This window comes from Aquarana catesbeiana, linkage group LG07 (assembly GCF_042186555.1).
Source record: "Aquarana catesbeiana isolate 2022-GZ linkage group LG07, ASM4218655v1, whole genome shotgun sequence".
Lineage (NCBI taxonomy): Eukaryota > Metazoa > Chordata > Amphibia > Anura > Ranidae > Aquarana > Aquarana catesbeiana.
In genome coordinates this window covers 281218118-281238499 of record NC_133330.1, presented here as the reverse complement: position 1 = coordinate 281238499, position 20382 = coordinate 281218118, and the positions used below count along the sequence as shown (strand labels likewise).

General features: G+C 43.1%; 1 protein-coding gene across 2 annotated transcripts in view; it reads left to right on the top strand.

Moving 5' to 3' along the window:
- Positions 1–285: 285 nt before the first annotated feature.
- The window catches only part of BRINP2 (BMP/retinoic acid inducible neural specific 2), a 553098-nt gene continuing 533001 nt past the window's right edge, over positions 286–20382 (top strand). The window contains exons 1-2 of one of the 2 annotated variants that reach the window (XM_073593406.1): positions 286–979; positions 16004–16199. The gene's annotated coding sequence lies outside the window, so the exon portion shown is untranslated. The remainder of the gene's footprint in view (positions 980–16003; positions 16200–20382) is intronic. The other variant, XM_073593405.1, reaches the window with a different exon arrangement.

The window sequence follows — 20382 nt, the reverse complement described above, 5'->3', positions numbered from 1 at the left end:
GGCTGTGACATGCTCCGCCCTCTCCCGGGTGTGTGATGACCGGACACACCGGCTCTCACACTCGGAAATAAGAGACTTAATAGAATTGTAATCCCGGTCCGGTCCCCCCCCCCCCCCCAAGACACCGTGCGGGAGAAGAGGGGGGTAAGTAAGCTGAGACAGGCAGCGACGGGGTTAAAGCCCGGAGCCAGAAGCCTTCCAATCAAGTGGCGCCCCAGGGAAGGCTCTGGCCAATCGCCGCGCGGCGGAGGCGTGCCCCTGGCTTCCATTGGCTGCGGCGTGACAGGCATGCCATGGATGGAGAGAGAGTTTTCACACTGACTTGGTGCTGATGCTGGACTGGTGCTGGCTGGCAGTGAATGGTGCAGGTAACACACACACACTCATAGAGAGGGAACTCCGAGGGATCTTCTAGACCAGGAGGACAGAGGATGGATGGAAGAAGAAGAACAAGGAGCAGCACAGCTACCTAGAGCCCAGCAGAAACCTTCTACTCATCACCACTGACACTTCATCGTCTTCATGGCCACACAATGGCACACACACAGACCTTGATCCATTGTAAAAAAAAAAGAAAAAGGATCAGGATGCTCATAGTAACCTTATAGAGAGAGAAGGCTCCATACATTGCACACCTGATTGGTGAACGCCTTGCTGGGGCGGTGGCGAGGGGGGGTAAGCGTGCTCATGACCCCTCTGTCCCTAGGTGACTCCATTCACCTGGATCTCCACCTTGGACCCAACCATCCTTTTCCTACAGGCTGTTGGATTTTTTGTCATTGACATTGGGCAAAGGGAACACATCTGACCCATCTAGTCCCTGAACTTTCAGTCTGGAATCTGGGAAAACTAACAAGGATCACCAATCCTACCATTGGATCTTTCTTGTTTTATCTTTTATTTCTTTTTTCATTTTTGGTCAAGGCAGCGGCGGACAATTGATTGGCGGTGTGGGGCCCCCTTTCATATTGCCCTTTGGGTAAGTTGTCTTAAATAACTTGCATACTTTAAAGCTTGCACTGGTGACATAGCCTAAAATAAAACAGTTAAATGATCTCCGGGGGTCTGGGGAGAAGATGGGCTTCACGTAAAAAAAAAAAAAGCTTTCATGGCTGGAGGTAAAAGTGGAGACTTTCCAGTTGTAGCACACACCATTGACTGTATGAAGGCTCCATAGAATGACACAGGCATGTAAATATTCATTATGTTTGTGCGCCACTGCATGGTATTATTTATAGAATACTGAAGTCATCATTGGGAAGGTATAGAATAGCATAGGATATACTGCTGGCTGGCACCCTGTTTGAACCCGCCGTTGTTGTACGTTTTTTCCCCCTTGTAATGGATAGGGAGCCACTGAGAAGCCTGAAAGGGTTAAACTTCTTTCCCTGCAATAATGCTGTAGGGCACCAGTCCATTGACCTGTTCCTTGCTAAAGAGACCCACAAGGCATTGCTCCATTAATCACTTTATCGCTGGGTTTTATGTTCTCAGTGCACTGCAGAAAATCTAATAACCCTCTAGAATAGAGGTTGTGTTACCCCATAACTGCTAGAGGGGCCGGTGCTGCTTGGATTCCTCTTCTACGGTATTTTTAGATTCATCTCCGGAGTCTTGGCTAGCAGGCCAATCCGTGTTCCTCCTTCTCGAATTTTAGACCTAGGCAGGGCTGAGGAAATGCACTTCTCCGTTTTGGCCAGAATGACTTGTAGAACCCACGTCTGCTGAAACAGAACCTCTTTGTCAGTGCAACTGTCAATCACCGTCCTGGTATACAAAGCGGTAGGAGGCTATCAGAAACACTATGATTAACCCTTCAAAGAGGTTCTGCAGCATTTGTGGCAAGGACAGAGCCACCGGCACTCAGGTCCGGAATCAGTTCCACATGTCCCTCAAGGTTTTTGGGGATTGTGGCAGTTCTCAAACTCTATAGCTAGGCAGCGTAAACTCTTAGCAGAAGTCATCGAGTGATAATGGCTCCTACTAATGTAGGTGTTAAGCTCCATCACCCCAGGTGAGGTTTTCTCTTAGACGTTTCCTCATTTGGACAAGTGTCCAACTAAAATAGAAAATGCAACTGCTCAAGTGATGGTCAAGCAATGTTATCCATGTTATCCAGTTATCTCTAAGATATATGTGAGGTTTGAGAAAGAATGTATACATAGGACCTCTATCGAGCAGCAATCTGTAGAGTTCTATCCGATTTGATTTTGTTCTCTAATACCTGAATTTGCTTCTAGCTCAAGGTCCCTGAGGGCACTGCAGGCCATTTTAGGAAAAAATAAAAGGAAAATAAATTGAATGAGCTTAAACGATGACAATGTCATGAATGGCATCCGGTATGAAGCCACAGCTGTGCTGTCACGCTCCTGTAGGCAAATTAGAGTTCCCCCTGTGCCCTCTGGCCCCATAACAGGTTGTTTATGGAAAATTAAAAAAAGCACCAAGGCCTGTTTAAATGCTGCAGCTAAAAGTATGAGCCTACTGTGCAGCTGAGGGCTGGATGGCATGGCCGTGCATAGGTTTAAAAAGCTTAAATGCCCTTATAAATATTCTGGGATGGCAGTCTCATTTTAATTTGGTTATGTGATTTCTTTTCTGGTCATAAATTCAATGCAAATTTCCATTGGTGTGTGAAGCAGCTGCAGTATCATCCGACTGCTTTCTGGTACGTTATGGGCAGCGTAACTGAGTTCAGGCAGACTAGTTCTTGTCACATTTTGCATGAGAAAGAGCTCTTGCAGGCACTGGGTACCCACACTGCCTTTTAAGTAGGGAATGCTGGCTGTAGAGGTGCAATGTAGGCACATTCCCTGCTAGCTTTCCCTTGGTGTATTGATTACATTAAAACAATGATGTATCCACCAGGCAAAACCTCCATTTATCTCCAAGCAGAAAGCCGTGTGAGAGGCAGGGGGGAAGTCACAGCTCTTCCTAGCAGTAGTTATTATATGTTGGGTGTCATCTTTTTGACTTGGGGGAAGTGATTGATAGCGGCTCACATGCTCTCGCTAACCCTTGCCTTTCCAGTAAAGGGCTGAACCGAATGTCTATGACATAATACAAGGTTTCCGTCTTGCTGCTAAGATATTCTGGGAGCTTCTCATTCTTAGGAAACATTGAATTTGTAAGACGGATAAGGATTGAGCTTGTGATTCTACGATAGATGAAGGGCTTCAGGATGCCAGTCCCCACCCTCAGGACATATTGGAACTTATGGTTTGAGCAGGCCATGCTGGCATAAATAGTTTGATTAGGCTATGTTATTGCTTAGAATCTGTCTGTGCCAGTCAGTACTGGTCAATAATTTTTTTTTGTGGATGGGAGCATAGATCTAATGAATCCCACGTACTGGCAAGGAGATCTTAACCGGTTTATTTAGTAAGGCAGTTCAAAAAGCAGTGATAATGTAGGGTCAGTAGTTCAAAATGGCCAATCAGATTCCAGTTTATGGTAATAAGAATTCTGACTGGTAGCTACAGGTTATCATTCTTCATTATTGGTATTCCCTTTTGAAGGATAAGATCATAGGAGGCTATTTTTCCGCTGGGAAGCTCAGCACTTTTTTATTGACCGGTGCAGATCTAAATATTTTATGACGACTGACAGTTAATGGGATAAAGTTGGAAAAACTTGTCCTACTTAATTCACATAAACCAACCAAGTTGCTTTAAACTCTGCCACAATCTATTTAACTGCTTCAAATTTTTATAACCTATAGATGGTGATAAGGGAACTTTTAGAAATTTCCGCAGATTTTAACGTTAAAGGTGAGGGGGAGAAAATCATTTGGACCTTCTCACACGTGTCTTCTGATTACGTCTAGTAGTAGTTAGTCACACTCAGCCGGACTTGTTCTGTAATGTTGAAGATGTTTGGTAGCTTGTCCAAGCCACTTCTTCAGTTTTAATGAGTGTCGGGAAAATACCCCACCATTCATATGCAAACAGGTAGCGCCAACACCTTGCTCTGGTACTATGGAAAGGTAGTTGTTATTGTTGAAGGACAAGATGGGAGGTGTGATTACAGTACTCATCTTTCTGAAGGCCTCCTAATAATAATATTGATGATAATAAAACAAGAAAGAAAAAATAAAGCAGGGTGGTCATCACCGAGTCTTTATTTTAGGTAATTTTTAACCCATGAAATAATTTTTATACCTCAAGCATCAGAATTAACTTAGATGCTTCCACTTTCCTCTATAGTTCATGACATTAGTATTTGTCCTACTGTCCGTCTGTCCTTCCCTCCTAGAGCTTTGTTATTTGTCCCATAGTTGACATTGTCTGGTTCTCCTGCAGTTTCTCTTTTCTTAATGTCTCTGTGTTCTGTGTGATCCTTGTACATACACCCCCCCCCCCCCCCCCCCTTCATTTGCTTCAGTATGTACCCTCGGGGATGGCCAGATTTGTCAGTTTGATTGTATCGTGTGCCAAGCGGAAACGCCTCTAAATGCAAAACAAGCACCTTACCTTTCCTGCCAGAATCTTAATACGTTCAGGCCAGGGGTGGAGGAAGTGCTGGAGTCCGTCATTCCTAGATTCCAGCAGAATCTTCTAAGGAGAAGCATTCATTGACATGGGCAGTCATGGGCATTCATTGACATCACTAGTAATAGTACAGTTAATGACCATCAATCAATTGTTGGGTATATTGGCTAGCTGGCTACAATGATGGTCTGTACTTATGTGCAATTGTTGTAGCTGAAGGAAAACACCAAATCTTCACCGACAACCTACTCTTTTTTTTGCTATTCTTTTCAGTTAATAAACACACAGTATACACTTACATTGCTATTTTCTCCTTGATTGAGGAAATAGGTATGTTGGGATTCAGACAGTCATGTTAGCGAACACAAAAGAAGTCAGAAAAGCAAAGTGTCTATTTTGTACAGAATACTCTGACACATGGCGGAAAAGCAGAATAGTACTTAGATTTGGCCTTATCACAATGGGCCCTGACATACTTCAAGTCTTTGTACCTCCCTGTAGTTACACTTTAGTTAAAATATAAAGTCAACCTAAGTTTTCATACTTCAAACTGTTGCACTGCATGCTATATTTGGTAATATAACTAGAATGATTGTAAGCGCTCATGAGTAGGGCCCTCCTAATCCTATTGATTGAATTGTTTTGTATCTGTACTGTCTTTTGCTGTGCAAACTGTTGCACTATATATAAATCCCGTCTAATAATAGTTTTAATAACTAAATAAAAAAAAAAAAATCTGAAAAAAATCTATTCTTTATCCAGTACTTTGGTCAGCCCATATGTCAACCGGTTAGGTGACCCTACCTTGTGAAATTATATTGTGAGTTGTGGCATCTCCCTAGATATTGGTGGCAGCCATCATTATTGCCACAGGCCTATGTTTGTCGCATAGATACATTTTTACTGGCAGGAAAGTGGTCCAGTGGTTAGCACTGTGGCCATGCAGCATAGGGGTATTTTATTCAACATCCACCAGGGTGTTATTTGCAAGAAATTTGTGGGTTTGCTTTTTCACTCTTTGGAAAAAAATACTGATAGGTCAATCAGTCTCTAACCTAACGGACCCTAGACCATCTTACAACTGTGATAGGAACTTTAGATTGTAAGCTTCTTCTGGGGCACAGATTGATGAAAATTGTGCTATCTACCATGTACAGCACTGGCTAATAAAGAACCTTTCTATGAAAACCCGAAAGGGACTGGCAAGAGTATCATAGGCATAGATAGGTTTGGATTTTTAAAGGATAGTTTTGTATATTAAGTTTAATGCAGGTTTAGGGCTGTGTAATAATGCACTCTTTGCTTTGGAGGACCTTGAAATATTCAGCTAGCACGCTGGATAAATCTGTTGGAGGCATATGCCGATTTTCACTTTTTAGCATCTGGTGATTTCATGCTTCCTGGTTTGTGCAAGGTCTAAGAAATATTGTATTAACCAATTGGTGATATCATAGTTGACCCAAGTTCTTACTCTTGTTTTCAAACATAATTTAGGTATCTCTGTTCTGACTATTCCACCAGTACAAGTCCTTCCAAAGTAATAAACTTTGTATATATTTTTATTTTCCCAATAGTATAGTCCCTCTTTCTTAGTCTTCCTATCGGTATTTTAATGTGCTAGATGGCCCTACTGACCAACAGGCAAGCTCCAAAGGGTGCAGATCAAACATAATCTTTACAAGAAAAGTTAAGGTTTGCACATAACATCAGCAGATATATTAATATTGATAGGAAAATCTTTGTTGAACGGGGTCTTCTACAAAGCTTTGAAGTTCATCAAGCTAAATACCCAACTAATTAACCTATGGAGCGTGCCATTATTTAATGCCCAGAGCAATCCCCTCTCTTTCAGCCTTTACAGTGTGCAGGAACTAGTATTTGGCCTGAGAGTCAGACAATGGCACTTCTATCAAAGACAGATATTTATCGTGGTGACAGACTCACTTTAGATTTCATTAGTAGAGCTGCTAACGTTTTTTTGGATATCAGGTACCGTAACTTTTAACTAGCCCATTCTCCTCTGTACAGAACAGTGGTATCCCTCCTTATAGTAGTAGTATCCCAAACTGTATTGGCATGGGTTACAACCCACCGTGTTTCATTGCACAATGCCTGAAATGCCTGTCCTAAGGTCCAAGCACTGTAAATTGGGTTTATATAGCCATATGAAAATAACAATTTCCAATAAGCCTATTTCTGAAATGTAGAAAAAAGGGAAGATTGATTATGGTAACGTGTTTAAATACTTTCATTGTTAAAACTATTAAATAGTTTAAAATATTGTACTAATATAAATTTAACCATTTTAATGGAACAAAAAAAAAATAAGTACCTATTTTTCCAAAGTTTGCAAATGGCCTTGTGACTGCTATTCAGTACTACATACCAGGCTACAAGGGGCTGAGATGGTCATCTTATGACAATTGTCAACTTCTGCCAATGTCCCAGCCACTGTCACTCTGTGCAAGGCTGGGCAAGGTGTGTGATAGTCTGATTACAGGAGTACAGGCACTCTATGCATAGGTATTGCAGGTATTTAGCTCCCAAGTGGAAGGCAGAGATGCAAACTGACGACAATATGTTGGATCTGCTTTTGCCCATGGTGTGGTCAGATTGCAAAAGGAAAGAAGGTATTTGACAGCAAACTAACACATAAAATGGGAACATGATACATTTAGAAACATCTATATGGAGAAACAAACATATATGAAAAATTACATTTTGGGGTAACATATGACTTAACCTTTTTTTCCACAAATGTAGGACACCCATTGTTGTAGGTGATTTATGCTTCCATACTGGTACTGACTAGTATTCCAATGTTTCTGTTCTCCCTCAGTTTCTCTCCTTCACCCAGCTAATGTGACCCTAGTTCTGATGGAGAGGGACAGGGGAGGGGCAAACAAACATGCAAGCGCCCAATGTCCTCCTTATCAACCGTCATTGGTTATTAGGACACCAGAAGTTGGAAGGTTGTAATGGTGCACAATGAAAACCTGTGGCTTTGTGTAACTTTGTGTAGTGGCTTGATCCACCCATTGGCTTGTATATAATAATTTTTAGGCATTTTGCCAAGACACACCTGAAAAAATTTGGTGCCTGGGTGCCCTGGTTGAAAAAGGCTGCTTTAAGGTATCCTTTGACCCGCTATGCTGCATTGTACACCTGTCTAGAGGAAAGGAGGGATCTTCGATCTTCATTTTGCAGCTATTTTCAGAGCACAGGTTTATTTGAAATAAACTGAAATTTACTTAAGTTGACTTGCTTGCCTTGGGTATAAATAAAGGGGTTACAAAGGGTTCAACTAATCGCAAGACCATGAGGTCAAAGTGCCCAGAGTACAACTGTTTCTTCCCGTTATTTTGCAGCTGTGCACTCATAATACATTCTGAACTGAGCGAAGGCTCGTTTCTCTTTCCTTCCCACATCTTATTCCCTCCTGCTGTCTGCTGTTTTAGCCTCTAGTAGACCTATTAAGGTTTTTAGAGGAAAGAAACTATTTCCTGTTTTATTAAAAATTAGCTGCCCAAGGGCTAACTGGACTGCTGGAGCCTTTGGTGTCAGATTTGAAGGCCTCAATTAAGACTTTGCATTGGGGCCCTGTGGCTCTTAATTACACGTCTTCCCCTCGCAGTCCAAAAGTAGCAGGATTTATTTTCCAGTTCAAGAAGGAATGTGGGTGCTGGAAATGTTTACATGACAATTCAGCGAGTGCACAAATTAATTCTAGGACATAGAGGTTGCCCAACTCTGACATCAAGATCAGGTTTTGTTCTGTTATACCGTGGTTGAAGGAAGAGCTGCCTGTGTTACTCTACTACAGAGAATGAAAAACACAGAGGATCTCAGTAGTCGCTGTGGTGATGCGAACAGTTCTTATTTTAGTTTTATTTTGCAATCATTTCTTATACATCCAACTTGCATTTGGTACAAGCTTATTAATCCTCATCAATGTACAATATGAAACCATGGCTACTGTAGTATAGGGCTACCCTTAAAGCAATAGAACAATTTTTTTCAAAATTAAAGTGGTTGTGAAATGCAAAATGAACAAAGAATATCCTTCTATTGTCTGTACTTGCCTCTCTCCAAAGTACCAAGTGTGATTACTGGCTGCTCTTTTATTCCTCTGCCATCTGAATGAGTCACTTCTGACAGTCTATGCCAACACCAGACAATCCCAGGAGACGGCCCTGCCTCCCCACTCCAGCACACAGCAGGTGATTGACAGCCTCGGCTGTTTTCCCTAGACTGTGTGCTGGAGGGGGAGGGGTATCCTTTCCTTCCACTCATGTCTCAGATTACACTCAGTCCCCTGCTCTATGCTGTGCATTGTGTGATGTGGGATCCCAACCCCCTGCATTCTAAAGCTCAGAAAGCTATGTAAATTCTGGATGTTGTACTGCTGCTGTAGAGGAGAGAGGGCTAAAGATAAACAAGTACAACTTTTGTAGGAGGCTTTGTTTCTTCTGTGCGTGTCACCTAAGACAAGTCACTTCAGTGGTTATATGTAAGGGTTTACAACCATTTTAAGAACTGGCACAGTTGACAGACCTACTCACTGTATGTACTACACAGCAGGTCTCTGGATTTGCTTATCTTGCAGGTTTGTTGAAGAGTATTGCCATCAACTACTGGTTGTAGGCAGTGAACTGCAGGGAAACATGTTGCTTTTAAAGTGAACCTTTAAATCAAAACTTAAAGTGGACTTAGAATCAGGTATATTTTTCATGCTAAATGCATGCATGCTAGAGGTATTTATCACCTCTCGCATAAATTCCCTAATCTCCTCACCAATTTTCTTTCCAGGATTGCGCCATCATTGTTCACTCATTATCCAGGGTCAGTATTTTCTTCCTAGGCTGAAATACTGGCTCAGAGATGCCACAGTACTAAAAGTCCTGGTGCCTTGTTGGGCAGGGCTCAAGCCCATCTTTTTCAGAAGTTGAGGCCCCATGTACCATTTGGTCCCAAGGTCCAATGGGTTTTTACAGGGTCACAAGGATCAATCTGAAGGCTAACACAAGTACTTGCAGTTGCCACAAGATGCTAGTACATTAGCACTTAACTGTAGAGACTGGCTGTGACTCAGAATCAATGGGGAAGAATAATCTCTACTGGACTCAGATATATTCAGAAGATAGACTTTAGGGATTCTTGTATATGGGCGGGCTTGCTAGGGACAATCTAGAGGAGGTAAATAAGTGTGCAATATGTGATCTCCAGTATAAGAAATCCCCCAAGAATAGCAGTAGCATGCAAGGTTGTACTCAATATTTATGCTCTTCTGGAGGCCTACCTAAACAGGTTTCACCCCTTTTTTGCACCCAACCGGGTTCAATAATTTTAGCAAGTTTTCTCTTTGAGAATAGAAGTTGTTTGGTTAATACACAAGATATCCTGGATTTATAATTCTAAAAGATGAAAAGTATAAAAAGTTCCAATGCTGTTTGACCAACATAAGGTCTTGTAGCTCCCGATTCCCAACATCTCCCATACTCCCGTTGTAATTGTGGATTTACCTACGGGTATTTAAACATGGACAGGAGAAAGTATAAAGTAGGACTAAATGATGATCACTAAATTGTGTTATAGGAATATATATTTATATATATATACACAGTTAAAAAAGAAACATTACCTTCCTAGCAGTAGAACTGAAAAAACGTCTATTTCACCTTCCATCAAATTTCCCATTCTCACCTCGTGCCTCCGATACTAAAATTTCCATATCCACGGCCACATCTGCTGCAGTATCCATACACCCCTTGGCAGGTAGCTGCGTGTAGTAGATAGCGATTGAGGTAGATATATGGCCGTGTCTTTGAGTAGGGGCTTGTGCTCTTATCTGTTTCAGCGCCACAGGGGTCAGAAGCCTATTGCATTGTAAATCACTGCAGGCCCCATCAAGAATAAAAGTGTATCCTCTAGCCATGTGAAGGATACAGTGCTTGTTTTTGCCCTCTGCCTAACCTAGTACTTTTATAAAGCGTTCACCTCTCTACCATAGCTTACAACATTGGCAGGTTCTCCATTTAAACATAAAAGCATTTTCAAAGACTCATAAAACAAAAGTACTTTCTTCGTGCATTAAAGTTAGCACCTGGCTTGTGTTCACACTAACAGATTAAGCTATGAAATGTGGGGACCTGAACTGCCAGTGATGTTTGGTGGAGGTTCAAAAAAGACCTTCATATGGCACTATGCATTTTAACTGCCTGTATCATTTATGTGTGATAACGGCATGCTGCGACAAGCTTTGTTGTCACATTAAATGAACCCTGTGTTGTCAATATGCAATACAAACTAAGGCTGATATTGGCGATTCGGGGCCATAAAGTGCCACCTTATGCTTGTTTTTTGGAAGCATTTTTAAGGTACTACTAGCACTCCCTATAGTCTCTAGCTTTACTTACTAATGCAGGCCTTACATGGGTCAAATTCTGAACAAATTTATTTTGTGCGTTTTGTGAGCCAATGGTGCCACCATTGATTTTGAAATTTGACCAACCAAGCCTTCAATTTCACCTCATGTTGCTACAGAAAAGAATTTTCGTGGCCGGGAGCTTTCTTTTCTTTCCGGGTCAGCTCATGCACATTTCTTTTTTGATTATATTTCTTGCGCGATTCTCTGATCATTGATTAGAAATGTATTTGTTTTTCTAAAAATTTCCAACATGCTTGATCACTCAAATTTGGTAGCCGCACAAAAATTGGCCGTTGCTGCAGCCATAATGGAGAAAAATGTGAAAGAAAATTCTTAGTTACGGTTTTCGTATGAAAATTATTTTGGAATTCGAACCATTTATGGCCTGCTTTAGATTTGGTTCCTTTGGCTCATGAGGCAGTTAGTAATTTCTATCAAATTCTGTCATCTGTGGTCAATTAAGCCTCATCCCATGAGACCTTGTTGACTTTCAAGTGTGTTTTAAAGGTGAACCACCAGGTTGCTATTGGTTTTCCCTGTTTCCACTTTCTTCTAGGTGGTGGCATCCAGCACATTGCAATTTTGGGTATGCGGTGCTCAGATAGGCACAGGACATGTTCGACCAGCCATATCTTCTGATCAGTGACAGTATTTTTTAGCATCTGCACATGACTGCGTTTCTCAGAGATTTCTGTAGGCATTTTTGGTGAAATAAGTTCAGTTTCTTAGCAATTCTTTTAAGCTTTGCTGTTGTGTTACCTCCTTTCATGCTCATCTTCAGGACTTCTCCAGAGTCTCTCCCATCCTCTGGAATTCCCAGCCCTGGTATATTCGATCAGCCCCTAATCTGTCCACCTTTAGGAGATGCCTGAAAACTCACTTATTCAGGGAAGCCTATCCCACACCCACCTAACAACCCCATCAAATCATTCCCCGCATCTATTACCTTTTGTACCACCACCCCCTCCCTTTAGAATGTAAGCTCTACGAGCAGGGCCCTCCTGTCCCTTCTGTATTGAACTGTACTATAATTGTGCTGTCCCCCTTCTACATTGTAAAGCGCTGCATAAACTGTTGGCGCTATATAAATGGTGAATAATAATATAAGGCAGTAGGCATAACAATCGTAGCATATACAGTATGAAGTACACTTTTACAGTCATAGCAAGAGAAATGGTAGACCAGATTTGACTTAAATGCTGGAACATGGCTGTTGCTTTGCCAATCCTGCACTGGACACCTTTCTCCATATCTCCATTGAATTGAGAGGAGGTAGTCTCTAGGCACATAGTGACTTTCTGACTGGCACACCCACTTTGCATCCCAAACAGAAATGCTTGTACCTGGTTATAGGTCACTGAACTACCAAACACAGCAATGTGGAATACAGAAAGGGGTGTGCCCAGGTGTGTATCTGGGTTTTTGGGTCCAAACATAACTAAAGGCAAGATGCTGGATACGAATTGTCAGTAAATCAATCAGATTATAACAGGGCATAGTGGCAATGGTTAGGGCGCTCTCCACAAAATGGCATTCCCTTTACAAAGGGGACCCAGAATTGAGAATCCACATAAATACAGTCTAATGAGAGCACCAAACAGAAGGTCCAAAATCTTTAGCGATGATATTGGTGCACAGCTGGATAGCATAACACAGCCAACATGTTTTGAGGGCCCGGCAAACTACCAATTCTTCAGGGCTCTGGTGTTGTAAGTAGTAGGACTCAAGGATGGTGCAATAACCAGGAATAAGAGAAAATTGTCACCTCTCTTGCTTTACAGTGTGGTGAGAATTTTTAAATCACTTGACTGCTCAAATGGAATTGCTAATTGTTTGGCAGGCAAGATTGTGTGCATGTATGTATTTCACATGTGTGTTTAGCTTGTTTGCCTAGAGTTACACTTTTTGTGAGCTATTTTAATTTAATTGAAGTCCAGTGCTTTCAAGTTGTATGTGATATTAATATCCAGGACTTGTACATTACCAACAGTTAAAATAAAGTGAGACAGTATAATAAAAATACACATCAAAACAAAAGGGTAGGAGGGTCCTGCTCATGAGAGCTTGATGGATGAGATCATTGAGAAGTTTGATGGATGAGTTGATGATGAAAGGAAAGTTATGTTTTTTATGTTATGTTCCTCTTCCCCTGACTTGTCTGTCAAGAGCAATGGCACAACCATCCACCCCTCCCCACATGTCAGGGTGCTAGGTGTTATCCTGGATTCTGAACTCTCCTTTTGGCCCCACATCCAATCACTTTCCCCCCTTCAGTCCACCATGAATGCTGCTGCCAGACTCATCCACCTTACAAACCGCTCAGTGTCTGCTACCCCCCTCTGCCAATCCCTCCATTGGCTGCCACTCGCCCAACGAATTAAATTCAAAATACTAACAATAAGTTACAAAGCCATCCATAACTCTGCCCCCAGCTACATCACTAACCTAGTCTCAAAATACCAACCTAATCACCCTCTCCGTTCCTCCCAAGACCTCCTGCTCTCTAGCTCCCTCATCAGCTCCTCCCATATCCGCCTCTAGGACTTCTCCCGAGCCTCGCCCATCCTCTGGAATTCCCTACCTCAATCTGTCAGACTCCAAATTTATCCACCTTTAGGCGATCCTTGAAAACTTTCCTCTTCAGAGAAGCCTATCCTGCCTCCATCTAACAACTGCACTATTTTCTCCATTAGCTCATCCCCCACAGCTATTACCCTTTTGTATAACTTGACCCTCCCTCCTAGATTGTAAGCTCTAAGGAGCAGGGCCCTCTGATTCCTCCTGTATTGAATTGTATTGTACTTATACTGTCCTCCCTAATGTTGTAAAGCGCTGCATAAACTGTTGGCGCTATATAAATCCTGTATAATAATAATAATAATAATAAATAGAGGTGGGATAGGCTTCCCGAAATATATGAGTTTTGAAGGGGGGGGAGGAGGAGGAGGCGATACAGGTTGGGGTAAGGAGTTCCAGAGGGTGGGAGAAGCTCTGAAGAAGTCCTGGAGGTGAGCATGGGAGGAGGTGGCGGGGGAGCTAGAGAGAAGGTCTTGGGAGAAGCGAAGAGGGCGGTTTAAGTGATGTTTTGGGACTCGGTTGGTGATGTAGCTCAGGCCCGAGTTGTAGATGGCTTTGTATGTTGTTGTATCATTAAATACCTAGTTATTTATGTCTTGGCTGTTGTTTTCAGGATTTGGCTTTTCTAGATCATAAAAAGAGTTTTGGGAGTCGAAAGTATCTTCTAAAAATTACTTGCATGGTCTTCATCCCTTAATCCTCTGGCCACGTGATGAGTTTGATTCACATCAACAGCCAGCTTCTAGGTCAGTTCCATATAAGTGTATGAGAATCTCTTTAATGACCAAAATGCCCCAGCACTGGACCACACTGTCAGAAAGTCAGTAAGGGGAGCAGAATTATGCAGATAAGTATAGTACAGACTTACTTTTTTTTCCTTATTGTGAAACCTCCCTCCCAAGCCCTGAAGTAGGACTAGAAAGAGGGCAATTTTGATACCAGTGAATATACTGGCCTATTTTGGTCTCAGGTTCATATTTTGGGCCATTAGCAAAATGAATTAACTAAGCTGGGCAGACATTAAAGGGTGGATGTTAGAGTGAAAATGAATGGAACTCAGCATGCAGGCTTTGTCCTCTGATCTTAAATGCACAATTGTGACTGTTTGACTGCAATGTACCTTTGTTTAATAACTTGGCACAAATTACATAAATAGGATGTAAGTACCGAAGCCAATTAGATGCATTTAATGTATACAGCAGTGATGTGCAGAAAGCCAAATCAAGTAGTCTGTAATCGTCTTTTAATCTGCAAACTTTAAAGACGAATTGATTGATCGGCAGTGAGCACAGACAGCAGCGCTGGATCACTGGCCTCTACTCCCTGAAAAGGTGCAGAGGAAGGACACAGCAGACATAGGTGAGTAAAAAAGGGGGGTTGGAATTTTTTAATATAAGGAAAAAAAATACTGAATTGGTGGGTGAGCTGGTGAAGGAGTGAGGGGGTATGAATTTGCCCGGAGATGGGCTTTAAACAAAGAGTGACAAGAGTGTTCTTTAAGAGAAGGCTCATCAAGGTTCCCTTTAGTGCTGGCCACCTAAGTGAAGGCCTAGGCTTGGTCACATGATCTCTAAAAGAAATAGCCAACATTATGGAGTGTCAAGGTCTTCACTCGTGTGGCCAGCACTGGAGAATACTTGGAGCAGCATTTCATTCAGTAGACAGGAATATTTAACCCCTAAAGCAGAACTTCACCCTAAAGGGGAAATTCCTCTTCTTCCCCTTTAGGTTCCCCCCTTCTTCTTTAATTATTGGCACTTTTTTTGGGGGGGGGGGGGGTAGCAGGTACCTGCTCCTACTTCCAGTCGGATTGCCGCGACGATCTGAGCAGAAGTTTGGCCCCCTCCTCCTTCCCCCACAGCCTTCTGGGACACATCACAGGTCCCATCTAAGTGGCCACCTAGCCACCTAAATGAAGGCCTAGGCATGATCACATGATCTCTAAGAGAAATAGCCAATTTGAAGTAATTCTACCCTTCAGCAGAGATCACATGATCTAGTGTCAAGGTCTTTACTCATGTGGGAGAACACTAAGCAGCATTTCATCCAGTAGAAGGGAATATTTAACCCCTAAAACGGAACTTGACCCAAAGGGGAAGTTCCTCTTCTTTGTATACTCCCCCTTCCTCTTTAATTATTTGCACTTTTTGGGGGCTGGGGGTAGCAGATTGCCGCAGCCCCCCCCTCCTTTTCCCCACAGCCTTCTGGGACACATCACAGGTCCCAGAAGACTGTGGGACATTCAAAAAGCACAACACGGCTCATGCATAAGCAGTGGGAACCCAGCTGTGGAGCCACAAGGCTTTACTGCCGGTTTCCCTCACTTAGGATGCTGAAGCTTGGACCTGAATCCGATTAAAGAATCGGCTAGGGTGAGGACAACGCTGGATCCTTATATTAATGTAAGTGTCCTTATATTAAAAATCAGCAGCTCCAGTATTTGTTGTCATTTTTCTGGGGGAGACTGGAGCTCCTATTAATGTTGCTCTTCATTTGTTCATACTTGCAGAACTGTTTTCCAGTGGTAAAGTGGAGGAAAATTGGAGAAAGTGCTCAACAACGGCTGTAAATTCTGGGACGTTGCCCATAGGCTCCCATACCCCAGCACTTGTCAGCGCTCCCTCCTCTTCCCTGCAGCAGCCGCTCACTGACAGAATGGAGCTGGAGCTGCAGGATCACATGAATGGACCAAGGATTATAAATAGGTACATACACACATCTTTTTTACACATTGTATGCAGAATAGGTAGGAGAAGGGGGAGGGAATGTTTTTAAGAACAGTTGGTGTGAGGCAGGCCATACATTATGCAATTTTCTTTCCTGTGGATGAAGGAAAGAAAATTGTTGATTCCCCATCAACACAGTCGATGTTGATTGAGGAATCCCTCCCGCTGCTGGGAGGTTTCCCAACTGTCAAATACAATACTATAACAATGAAAAAATTCCGCGCTTCAAATCTATCACATGATAAATGTATGAGCTGACATATCAATAGACATGTGTAGCTGTAGTGGCTGTGAAGATATACATACACTGGTGAATAAATAATAAATGCACAATATCTATAATGTAATAGTCCCAATTGTGAATAATATTATCTTATTATTAAGTGAAACAGTTCTTGAACAAATGTGACACATCCACTGTGGTTAGATGAGGAGAAAATGATGATGGTGGTCTATATGAGGGGAGATTCGGGGGAGCCTGACTCTCTAAACTCTCACCTTATATAAAATGGATACAGGTATCTTTGGTGGGTATTGTAAAAAGTTGTAAGTTGGTTGTCCGGGTGGGCGTCTCTTAGTGGATAGATAATCCTCTTAGCGTATAGAGACCTATCAAAACAAAAGAGGGGTAGCCCACCTGGGCTCCACCGATCCGGTGGGATGGACAAGGGAAGGGAGAGAGAGAGGCCTCCAATGGTGTAGTAATTTAAGTAAAACCAAATTTATTTAAGTACTGCGAGTGGTCTCTTACATTAAAAACACTTTAAAATTGCATGTAACAGCATAAAAAGACTCAGGAGCGGCGTCTGAGGCGCCTCCTTACTGACTTCCGGTGCGCCTGTTCTCTGCCACTGCCACGCAAGGCGTGGAATTTTTTCATTGTTATAGTTTTGTTGGGTGTTATGTGTACACTTTTTGATTTTGCTGCAGTCCTTAGAGACATCAACACTTTACATTCACAGTGGCACTATTGATTATTTATTTTGGATTGATCACATTCCTTTTACTCACTTAGCGCGAGGGATCACCATTATTATTTTTGTCAAATACAATAATCACTGCCGCCGGCAGTGATCAAACAAAAAGAAAAAAAACAGAAGACTGGTTGTACTGGAGTTTATCACTCTTTGGCTGACTTTAGGCTTTAAAGAGGTAGTAAACTGTCATAAAAATAAAAATAAATATGTGGGCCCCCTGCAGGTTTAAGTCATCATGTGCTAATATGCAGTATATACTAATACATTATGACAGACTTACCTGGACACGGAGCAAGCTAGCACAGCACTTCCTTCTTCATCTGGTCTTTCTTCTGGGTTTGTGGGCTCCAGCTGTATGAATAGCACGATGACATCGCTACTGCGCATGCATGAGGGAGCCCCGATCCCTGCACGGAGCTCTGAAGGTACGGCACAGGTATGTCGTCCCTTCAGGGCGCATGCATCGGTGATGTCACTGGCTGCATCCTGTGTGAATATCTCCCGAGTCCTAAACAGTGCAAGTTTGGGAGAATTTACTGTACCTAAAGGTAAGCCTTATTATAGGCTTACATATAGGTACAAGTTATAAAGTGGACTTTACTTCTACTTTAAAGTATATCCAAACCAAAGAATTTAAAAGAGAAGTATGGGATTTGTGATTTTTCTTGAATCATACTTACCTAGGTGGATGCAGCATCTGTCCCCCGCCAGCTCTAACACTGAGAACCGAGTGATCAGACACCACTAATAACTCAGTTCTCAAAGCTCCGTAAGCAGAAAGCCAGTGACTGTAAGCCCCTGCTTACTGGAGTGCTTGGCTGTGGAGGGGGCGGGAGCGGCCGGCTTAGGCTCTCAGGGACTCACTGAGAGGTTGAGCCGGGTGCCGGTCCAGGCATGTGGGCGGATCATGACTTCATTGTTGCGATCTTGCCCAAGCGTTTGCAAATGTGTGCCAACTAAGCCCTTGTTTTTAACGCACACTGTTAGACAGGTTAATTCGGTTGGTACGCAGACTGGTTGGTGAGTTGAGCTGGGAATTTCTCTGGTTTTGTCTTGCTTGCCCAGGCCTGGACAGGCTCTGTGACATCAGCCGACAGCGGGATATGCAGCCCGCTGTCTGCTGAAAACGGATCACAGTAGTGCAGAACGAACGGCATCCCTGTGATCCACAGGAGGAGTACAGTCAAATGAGCTCTGGCTGTACTTCTCCTTTAAAATTCACATATTGCAGCTTACCAGTCTTGGGATGTCGTTACTTCATTCATTTTCTTTTTTCAGGCTAAGTTTGTCTGCAATTACACAATAATACCTGTTGATGCAGATTTAATGTTATTATCCTCCTGAACACTGGTTTGAAATCTCAAATAATCCTATCAGCTTTCCTAGATATATTCTGTGTAATAGAAAACTCTACTCCCTATGTGATGGGATGAGGAGAGGTAGAGATGCTTGCAATGCAAATCAGGAGAGCAGTCAAGGGTGAAGACGCTGCTCATCCACAGATACAGTAAATTGAGTGAAGGTGACATCATTGCTCCTTCATAGATACAGTACAATGAGTGATGGTGGCAATGCAACTCAGGGCTTTTTTTTCAGCAGGAACGTGGGGGAATGCAGTTCCGGCACCTCCATAGCTGAATATATATATAATGGCAAGAGGTGCTGGGGTGTGCTGGAGGGTCAATTGATGTTGGCTACTGAGGAATCTATTGTTTCTGTAGGGGATCTATTTTTATGGATGAAGGGGGTCTATTGTTGCTGGGGAGGTCTTCTGTTGCTCATGGGGGATTTATTGTTGCTGGGGTAGGTCTTATGTTGCAGGTGGTCAATAGTTGCTGTGAATGATCTACTGTTGAGGGAGGGGTCTGATGTTGCTGGCTGCTGAAGGGCCTATTGATGCTTGCTACTGGGCAAAATATTGTTGCAGGAAGGGATCTATTTTTGCAGGGGTTGTGTATTGCTGCCGGGGAGGTCTATTGTTGCTGGTGGCGGATCTATTGTTGCTGGGGGTGGGTCTTATGTTGCAGAGGGTAAATCGCTGCTGAGAGGGATCAACTGTTGAGAGAGGGGTCTAATGATGCTGGCTGCTGGAGGGTCTATTGATGCTTGCTACTGGGGAATCTATTGTTGCTGGAGGGATCTATTTTTTCCAGGGGGGTCTATTGTTGCTAGGGAGGTCTATTGTTGCTGGTGGGGGATGTAATGTAGCTGGGGGTGGGTCTTATGTTGCAGGAGGTCAGTCGTTGCTGAGAGGAATCTACTGTTGAGGGAAGGGTCTAATGTTGCTGGCTGCTGGAGGGCCTATTGATTCTGGCTGTTGGGAGTCCATTGTTGCTGGGGTGGATCTATTGTCACTGGGGTGTCCATTGTTGCTAGATCTTTTTTACTGCCTTTCTTGTTATCAGTAAAAAATTTCATACAGAATACTTTACAGTCGTTGGATCATCTAACTACTGTCAAAATGATACTTGGTTCTGTATTCTCTAAAAGGGGTGGTACTGGGAGGTGGGTAAGGGGGTGGAACCAAGTAACGGTGCTCGGAGGTGGGTAGGGGTGGAGCCAAGGGGAGTTCCTGCACCTGTTCTCTGAGAAAAAAAGCCCTGATGCTGCTCATCCAGAGATACAGTACAGTGAGTGAGCGTTGTCACCCTAGGACAGAAAGCGTGTTACTAGCAGGATCAGCAGGTAAAAATTAAGAATGAAAAGCAACCTCATTAGTGGTCAGGAGTGGCCGGTCCGTAAGGGGACCAAGGGGCGCCGCCCCCTAGTTTGCATGCGGGGCACCCCAGACTCATATCTTGCTATGAATTGATTACATCCTGCTCTAATTGGCTTGAAAAAGGTTGGGCTTGGGGCGCAGTGAACCCACACTAGCAAATCAATATTCACTATTGGTTTCCGGCTTCTCCTCCCAGCCAATCAGGGCAGGAGGCTGATCTGAAGAAGACCGGGTTGGCACGTAGGAGAAGCCTGGGGAAGCCCAGCGGTGGAGGGGTGAGTGTGGACCTGGGTTTGGGGGGTGGTGGTTTGACACCCCCCCCCCCCAAAAAAAAAAAAAGGTTTAGCACCAGCCGCCACTGGTTGCGGTGCTTTGGCATACACATGTTATAAATAGAGTGATTCACATCAAGCGGTTATATTACTTAGTAAGTTGAGAAATACATTTCCCATGTGGTTTAGCCCTA